This window comes from Caretta caretta, chromosome 14, assembly GCF_965140235.1.
Source record: "Caretta caretta isolate rCarCar2 chromosome 14, rCarCar1.hap1, whole genome shotgun sequence".
Classification (NCBI taxonomy): Eukaryota; Metazoa; Chordata; order Testudines; family Cheloniidae; genus Caretta; species Caretta caretta.
Genome location: NC_134219.1, coordinates 20,502,287 through 20,510,857, shown reverse-complemented (window position 1 = coordinate 20,510,857; position 8,571 = coordinate 20,502,287). Strand labels below are relative to the sequence as shown.

At 46.2% G+C, this 8,571-nt stretch overlaps 1 long non-coding RNA gene across 1 annotated transcript; it reads right to left on the bottom strand.

Annotated features, from left to right (window-relative positions):
- Positions 1-5,377: 5,377 nt before the first annotated feature.
- On the bottom strand, positions 5,378-7,502 carry LOC142069302 (uncharacterized). Its single transcript, XR_012665066.1, has 3 exons — positions 7,315-7,502; positions 5,702-5,768; positions 5,378-5,607 (listed from the first exon to the last, which is right to left on the bottom strand). It is a non-coding gene; the product is annotated as an uncharacterized LOC142069302 (long non-coding RNA).
- Positions 7,503-8,571: the final 1,069 nt, after the last annotated feature.

Sequence of the window (8,571 nt, the reverse complement as noted above, 5' to 3'; positions counted from 1 at the left end):
GAGCTCATCACACAGTCCCATGAATGTGGCTTTCCTCATCTGAAAGTTCTGCAGCCACGGCTCATCATCCCAAACGTGCATGACAATTTGATCCCAGCACTCAGTGCTTGTTTTCCGAGCCCAAAAGCGGTGTTCCACTGTGATCAGCACCTCCATGAATGCCGCAAGCAATCTCGTGTCGTAGCTACTATGTGCGGTGAGATTAATGTCGCACTCCTCTTGCCTTTGTAGTTTAAGGAATAACTCCACTGCCACTTGTGATGTGTAGTTAGAGCGAGCAGCATACTGGTCAGCAGTGCGGGATCCGTTCCTGCAGCCCGAAGAGGCAGACTGCACAGTACACAAACCATTGAAAGGTGGCACCAAATGCAGATAGAAGCACAGGGATTACTGAGATGCGAAGCACTGCATCACGGGGCATTGGGACAGGACCCAGGATGACCAGTGACCCCCTCCACCTTCCCACAACTCTTAGTGGCAGAAGAGGAAGAGATGTTCCACAGATTCATAGATATTAAGGTCGGAAGGGACCATTATGATCATCTAGTCTGACCTCCTGCACAATGCAGGCCACAGAATCTCACCCACCCACTCCTGCGAAAAACCTCTCACCTATGTCTGAGCTATTGAAGTCCTCAAATCGTGGTTTAAAGACTTCAAGGAGCAGAGAATCCTCCAGCAAGTGACCCATGCCCCATGCTACAGAGGAAGGCGAAAAACCTCCAGGCCCTCTTCCAATCTGCCCTGGAGGAAAATTCCTTCCTGACCCCAAATATGGCGATCAGCTAAACCCTGAGCATATGGGCAAGATTCACCAGCCAGATATCCAGGAAAGAATTCTCTGTAGTAACTCAGATCCCACCCCATCTAACATCCCATCACAGGCAATTGGGCCTATTTGCCATGAATATTTAAAGATCAATTAATTGCCAAAATCATGTTATCCCATCATACCATCTCCTCCATAAACTTATCGAGTTCAATCTTAAAGCCAGATAGGTCTTTTGCCACCACAAATTAAAACGTTCCGTGAGATAGCTTCTTAGAGTGCACTGCTCCGAATACCGCTGCAAGCACCGCAAGGGTGAACACGCTATTGTGCAGGCAGCTGACAGTGTGAACACACAACAGCGGTTTCCCTTCAGCGCTCTCTGAGCAGCGCTGTAACTCTGCCAGTGTAGACATACCCTTAGAAGGCAATGGCCAGCAGATCTACGGAGCACTGGATCCACACTCAACCGCTGGCCTGCACCTCCCCTGCCTATACCCTATTTGCACAGGAGTGTGCCCTGTGTGGGCCATTTCTGCTGCACTGGGGCAGTGGTTCTCAATCTTTCCAGACTACTGTACCCCTTTCAGGAGTCTGATTTGTCTTGCGTACCCCAAGTTTCACCTCCCTTAAAAACTACTTGCTTACAAAATCAGTCACAAAGATACAAAAGTGTCACAACCACACTATTCCTGGAAAAGTTGCTTACTTTCTCATTTTGACTATATAATCATAAAACAAATCGATTGGAATATTAATATTGTGCTTACATTTCAGTGTGATACTTGAGCCTGATTTTCACTTGTAAGCCAAAACTGAAGCCAGAGCCCTGGAAGGTAGAGTTGAAGCCTGAGTCCTATCGCATGGGGCTGAAGCATGTAATTTACCTTCGTGGGGCTCCCTGTGGCATGAGAACCCAGGTAATTGCCCTGCTTGCCACCCCCTAATGCTGGCCCTTCACTTGTGACCCCCCCAAACTCATTCCATGACCTCCCTGGAAGTCACAACCTCCAGGTTGAGAAACACTGGTCTAGATGAGTTGAGTCTCCCTAGAAGACCTCTGTGTTCCCCCAGGAGTACAGATACCCCAACACTTGAGGCTTTTAGCAGCCTTGACAGAGGAGGATTTGCTCCCTCAGCCTTTCTCTTGTCTGTACCTTGTGTCTCTCAGACTCCCATTCACTGGCTGGGAGTTGCACAGGGAAAGCAAGGGCATTTTCTGACAAAAGCCATATTGCTTGATAGGAGTCCAATGTTGGTATCTTGTGAGTCATTAATAGAGCACAAACCAAGGGCCTTAACCCTGCTGCCCTTGAGTTATCCCATTAGCACAGAGGTACTGATGTGAGCTGTACTGATGTGGGCTGCTCGTGTCCGCCTTGCTTTATGAAACCATTCTACTCATAAACCTCCTAGGGTTTTGCAGCATTTGATGCACCACAAATTAAAGCAATAAACAAAAATTCAGAGGGAAGCCATCACTGCCAATTAGACCGTCTGGATTTCATTTTTATCCAAACCAGACTGGGATAAAGATAGAACTCTGGACACAAAGGCAAACAACACTGTGACTCCACCTCTGGCTCTTCTCCAATTCCTTGGCCCGTGGCACAGAGAGGCAAGGCCTGACTTGGCATCTTTTCAGCCAGATCTAACGTATATTAACCACTCTCTTTGGAAATAAAATACGCGCCAAGGAAGCAGCCACAAGACTCCCCCCCCCCCCCCCCCCAGGCCTTGGCACGCTCTCAAGCTAAGTAACTGTGATGAGTCCTTTCACACTACCATCAGTCTCCTCACTTTATTTTGCAAAGAACATTTAATACCCACAGGTCCTAGCAACATCTGCAAGGTCTGCTGTCCCACAAAGGAGGGGAAACGTTGAGAGTTTCAACTTGCAGAATTCTCTGCAAATTCTCCTCTCAGGATTTGATCCCCTTCTTCCTCTCCTGGAAGTGGCTGAGTATTAGACATTGCACCCAAAAACCAATGGATCCCCAAAGGCTTTGGGCTTCCACCCTGCCTCTTGGCCTCCTCTGCTAGCCCAGTGCCTCCAGTCACTGCTGCCAGACCTCACAGAAAAGACTCCGGGGGTGTCAAAGGAAGATAGAGAAGGTCTGTGCCATGGAGACAGCACTCTTCCCGTCTTCTACACTCTCCAGTTGGAATTCACTGACTCTCTATCCCCTCATTTGTGGGATCTATTACCCTATGTAGTGACACTGGGAGATGGGTGATATTTTTTCAACAAATAGTAATTTTGCCCCAAAAAAATGCATTTGGGAGGCACCAAAATTATTAGTGGATTTGGCTGGGGGAAAAAAAGAACATAAAAAATTTGGAAATGTCAAAACAGTTTGTTTTGAGGGGGGAAAAATCTAAATGACCCATTTAGAGAACACTGATTCAAATCGACATTTCAGATCAACCTGAAAGAATTTTTTTCTGGTTTTCATTTCAGGAAGAAAAAAAAAACAACAATTTTTTTTTCAGTTCAGCCAGCAAACCTGCAGGGAGGAAGGGAGCAGGGAGGAGGCCAGTCAATTATTTGTTCAGCTCTAGTGATGCTATCATTATATAGTGACTTTGATAGACTTAAACCAGGTGTGCCTCCAAGTTTAGATGCAGTTTATCGTGGTTCACGGAGCAAAATAAGCTATCCTGGCAAAAGCACTTTTATTGCATCTAGACTAGCACTTTTGCTGATATAGAAATGTCAACCCCCACCCCCACAAGTCACACTCCTAACCAACATTACTATACTGTCAAAAGTCTCTAAGTGTAGACCCTGGCCCACATCATCACCTTCTCATATCTGAGTGCTAGAAGATCATTTTGAACTAGTATTATCATGGCAGCCAAATCCAAAGCAGCAGGCTCAGGCTACTTATTCCTATTTGGTACCTGTCAGTCCTTTCCTGGTAATTCAAACAGTTATTGGCAATTAATTATGTAAAACAAACAAAGTTCAGAGCTGTAGAGCATTCCTCCTAAATGCTTCTAAGGTTGCCTGTATTAGAACTGGAGAAGGCCTCCTGAGTGGTTCTGCCATTGTGAGATAGAGCCACTTGCATTATGCTCTTCCCTATCATGAAAGGCAATCACAGTTTCATTGTCTGGTTTGGATGCTGATTTGAACCTGTGGAATTAGCCCCTCCCCACGCAGCTCCCTGACAAGCATTCAGTGTGCTATGGCAAAATTCAAACCGCTCAAGGTCTGAATTTGTGTCAGGGTTCTGGGTATGGAGTAAAAGTCAGAAGAATCCAAGTCAAAGCCAAAGTCAATGCTGTGAGCTCAGGAGCGGAATCAGTCATGGCAGTTCACTGGGGATCCACATTGTTGCCTGAACACTTCCTGCTATGTCCAGTTGGCTTATATGGGATCAAGTGGTCAACTGGGAACCTTCAGGGCAGCAGCCAATCAGGTCTCTCAGATGGGAGTTCAGTGTACATCTGCTGCGGTGTGCAGATCATAGGAAGCAGCTGGGTTACAGCTCGTGGTATGGTGGTGTCTATTACCTGATGGCTCTCCTGACCTGTGTTCAAGTCCTGTTAATCCTTGTGCAAGCCTGTTCTCCACAATTACCAAGGTCCCCCAAATTTTCCAAACCCTTACATTTGAAAATTAGTGGCAAGGCCTAGCAGGACATTTGCAGGGCTTTGCAATGGCTTCTTTCAACTTTCCCAGCACAATATCTTTCTCCCAAGCCTGTATTTAGGCTTGGAATGATTAGATTATTGGTAAGTGTCAGTAAACATTGATTTCACCATACACACATCAACCACCAAAAAAATCTTTCCATTGATAATGATCAAAATTTATAGTTAGGCAAAGTGAGAAAAATGCTGTTTGAGAATTTAAGAATAAAAATCCAGGGATTTTTACTTTTAAATTAGGCTTGTAACAAATGGGCTAGCGAACAAATAGTAAAGACTGGTATGAGGTACTGATTTAAGGATATTTGCTCTGGATATTTTGACATGTGATGTTGGCAATTTGTGTTTTAATGCTTTGCAAAGCTCTAACTTTTTGAATCTCATGTCTACTGTAATTAAATAATTGTCTGATTCCTCCCCCCATAATTTCCTGCAACTATGAAAATTTAAAATCTATAAAATTTGAAAAAACTGCTAAAAACAAACATTGATATTAGCTGTCAAAATTATTTTAAAAAATTGAATTCTGCCAAGACTACTTGTATAGCATGCATCTGAAGAGTCGATGCAAAAGATCTGAATGCCCTTTATAGGTTACTGTAGTCTTAATTGCAGCCAAAACTGCTCAAACCACTGAAAGATAATGAGCTATTTCTGTAGAATTATCCTCTTCCCAATGCTAACTCAAATGCACGCTTGTGGGCTAGGATGACTATTATAATCCAGGAGCTTGTTATCCATAATTAGCCATTCCAAGTCTCTGAAACACAATGAATGCATTAAAATTTGGGCCAGCAGCCTTGTATAACAGTCTGATTAACCTTGCACATAGCGGGGTGCAGAAATGGAATTAAAGCTCTTTGCATAAGATACAGAGATTTCCCACCATTTTGTATGTGTAAAATTCATGAGTTTTTGTTGAAAACATTTTATTTTATTTGTTACATAAACCAGACTTAGCCTATGGCTTCCTCATCAGCTATCACACCTCCTAAGCCCACCTGCCTGCCTCTTTGAAGCTCCACATAACGCCACCTTCATCCATGTAAATGTGCTTGGGATCAAATTTCCTGCCGAGGTTGCAGAATTCCAAGGAGCCCAAAGATTGTGGAATGAAATAGACTTTTACACTGGAGGTGTAAGATCCACTGAGCAATTTGGGACCACAGTATTTCTGTTGCCTGAAAGGACAAAAGAAGAAGCTCACTTATGGCCAGATCCAAAGCCCACAGTAGTCAATGGGAGTCTTAAATTGGGATGTATTGGGAGGCTCACCAGTGTGAGTAATGGGTGGTAACTGGGAGACCTGGGTGGCAACTGTCCATTCCTTGGGCATGGGGAACTGTGGAGGGAAAAGACAGTTGATCTACACCCTTCTCTCATTCAGTTTGCATCACTGTGGCTTTAGAAAAGGCCATGTGCCCAGTTCTGCTCTTGATGTTATGCAGGTGACCCCACCAATCGTAATTCGTCATCCACACATTGGCCAGTCTGTTTGTCTGACAATTGACCTCAGCACAGTAGCATCTGTGTAACCGAGAGCAGACCATGGCCCCCTTCCATCTAAGGGAACACGGCAGTAGGGACTGACGGGGATAGATGGAGGCCATAGACAAACAAGTGGGCAGACCTGGCAACCCCAAGGCTGGGTTCAGCTGGGTGCAGAGGGCCAGCATGGGGCCGATGACCCATTTACCACCCATCTACCAGCAGAGCTTGCTCCTGTGTTGATACTAGGATCAACACAGGGCAGCAGGCAAGCTGCTGGAACATGCTCTATTCAGAGTCTCCCAGTGGCTGGATCAGCCCTTGGCACAGGCTAGGGTAATTCTGAGAGTTGTCCTAACTTGTGCCGTTACTGACACAGTTTGTATCAGGCTTGCAGCAGCAGGGAGTTGCCGGACAACAGGACCTCACTAGTCACACCTCTTCCCACCCCTGGTCTGCTCCCACCCTAGATCACTCTCTGGGTGTTTCAGCAGGCGTGGTGCAGCACTGGTGAAATTGTGCCACTGCAGCATATCTGGCGAAGATGCTCTAGGCTGACAGGAGCAGCATGAGCTATGTTGGCAGGAGAACTCAGCCGCCGACAGCGCTGCGCACACAAACGCTTATGTTGATGTAACTTATGTCGCTCAGAGGAGTGGAATATTCACATCCCTGAGCGACGCACGTTTTGCTGACATAGGCTGAAGTGTAGACGTAGCCTAAACCAGGGGTGGCCAACCTGAGCCTGAGAAAGAGCCAGAATTTACAAGTGTACATTGCCAAAGAGCCACAGTACTACGTCAGCAGCCCCTATCCGCTCGCCCACCACGGCTCCCAGGACCTCCCACCCACCGGCAGCCCCGCCGATCAGCGCCTCCCCCTCCCTCCCCGCACCTGCCGATCAGCTGTTTTGTGGTGTGCAGGAGGCTGTGAGGGGGAGAAACAAGGACACGGCAGGCTCAGGGGAGGGGGCGGGAAGGGGTGGAGTGGGGGCAGGGCCTGTGGCAGAGCCAGGGGTTGAGCAGTGAGCACCCCCCGGCACCTTGGAACGTTGGCGCCTGTAGCTCCGGCCCTGGAGTCGGTGCCTAGACAAGGAGCCGCGTGTTAACTTCTGAAGAGCCACGTGTGGCTCCAGAGCCACAGGTTGGCCACCCCCGGCCTAAACCAATATAAGATGGGTTTAAACTGTCATTACAATCCACTCACAAAGTTGCACCAGTTAAACTAAATCAGTTTAAAGTCATCTCTTTAGTTAAACTGGTGCAGTTCTGTGCATAGACCAGGCTGTAGGAAGTACATAGGCCTCATGCAGGCCCTCTGCAAAGGGGTGAATTTCACCCTAAAGAAGGATCAATGCATTTGGGACCTTCTTCACTGGAGTTTTGTAGAAGGAAAGTTACCCTATTTGGTGTTCTTCTGGGGTCGTTTCCTGGAGGTTTCTATTTCTAACTCCCAATGACTTCTTGTGGGGAATGCATTTTTACAAAAAGGTCTGTGCTCATAGAAGTTGACAGGATTGGAAACAGAAGGTCTGTATGTAGCAACAGGCCAGGTACCGCATGGAGAGCAGCAATCGCACAGGAGATAGTAACACCTGAAAAACACAAGAGGAAAGGCTGTTGTTTTCCCCAACCTGAGCATGGTAGTAGGAGTTGTGTCTCCTGGCTAGAACAAGAAACAAGAGCCTCCAGGTTTTGAGCCCTATTCCTACCTCGTGGTCAGAGTAAGAAAACTGACTCCTGGGTTCCATTCCCTGATCTTGTGCGACCTTGGGCAAGCCACTTGAAACTCTCTGTGCCTTGTCTTACCAGTCTGTACAATGGCTATAATCATTCTTACCTGTCTCACAGGAGTGTTCTGAGTCAATAAGTGTTTGGAAAGTGTTCATGGATGATTTAATTGGGTATGGGTCCTGCTTTTGAGCAGGGGGTTGGACTAGATGACCTCCTGAGGTCCCTTCCAACCCTGATATTCTATGATTCTATGATTCTTGGGTGAAAGCTGTTATAGAAGGGCAAATTATTATTCAGTGAAAGGTACAGAAACTTCTTTACTACACTTTCACAGTTTCCCCATAAACAAAAACACACTGTTGCAGCTTCTTCAGTTTCTTTAATCATCTCCTCTTAAAGAATGAACTGCTGGCATAATTCAGAAGGCGCACGCCTTGGAAAGACAGAAAATGTATGGCATTGTGTCCAGTCTGTGTTTGAAATGGTAGAAGACCTTGAATAAGCTTTTTATGGTCCCCACGGCTTTGCTTGACCATAATGTCAGCTTGTAATTAGCAACAGATACCACATCTGTCACTCGAGATGTTATCATCAATCTTCTTGTGTTTCAAAGTGAGGAGAGGCATGTAAATTATGGGCAATTAGGTCTCTGAAATAGGCTTTATGGGGTTTGAAATATTTGCAGAGGGACTGGGATGCCTGGAGTCTGTTGCAAAGATACCAGTCGAGAAGGCAGCGAAACAGATAGTAGAGCAGCTCTGAAACTGGTGGCAGGTCTCTTATAGAAAACCTACTGCCTCCTTTTAGGCCATTGAAGTAGGATTTCTGTAGCTTTGCAGGTAAGATTTAAGAGGGTCTGTACATTTTCAGAGAAGGAGTGAACGGACAAGGCAGTAACTGCTTTCCTGATTCTGTAACATTAAG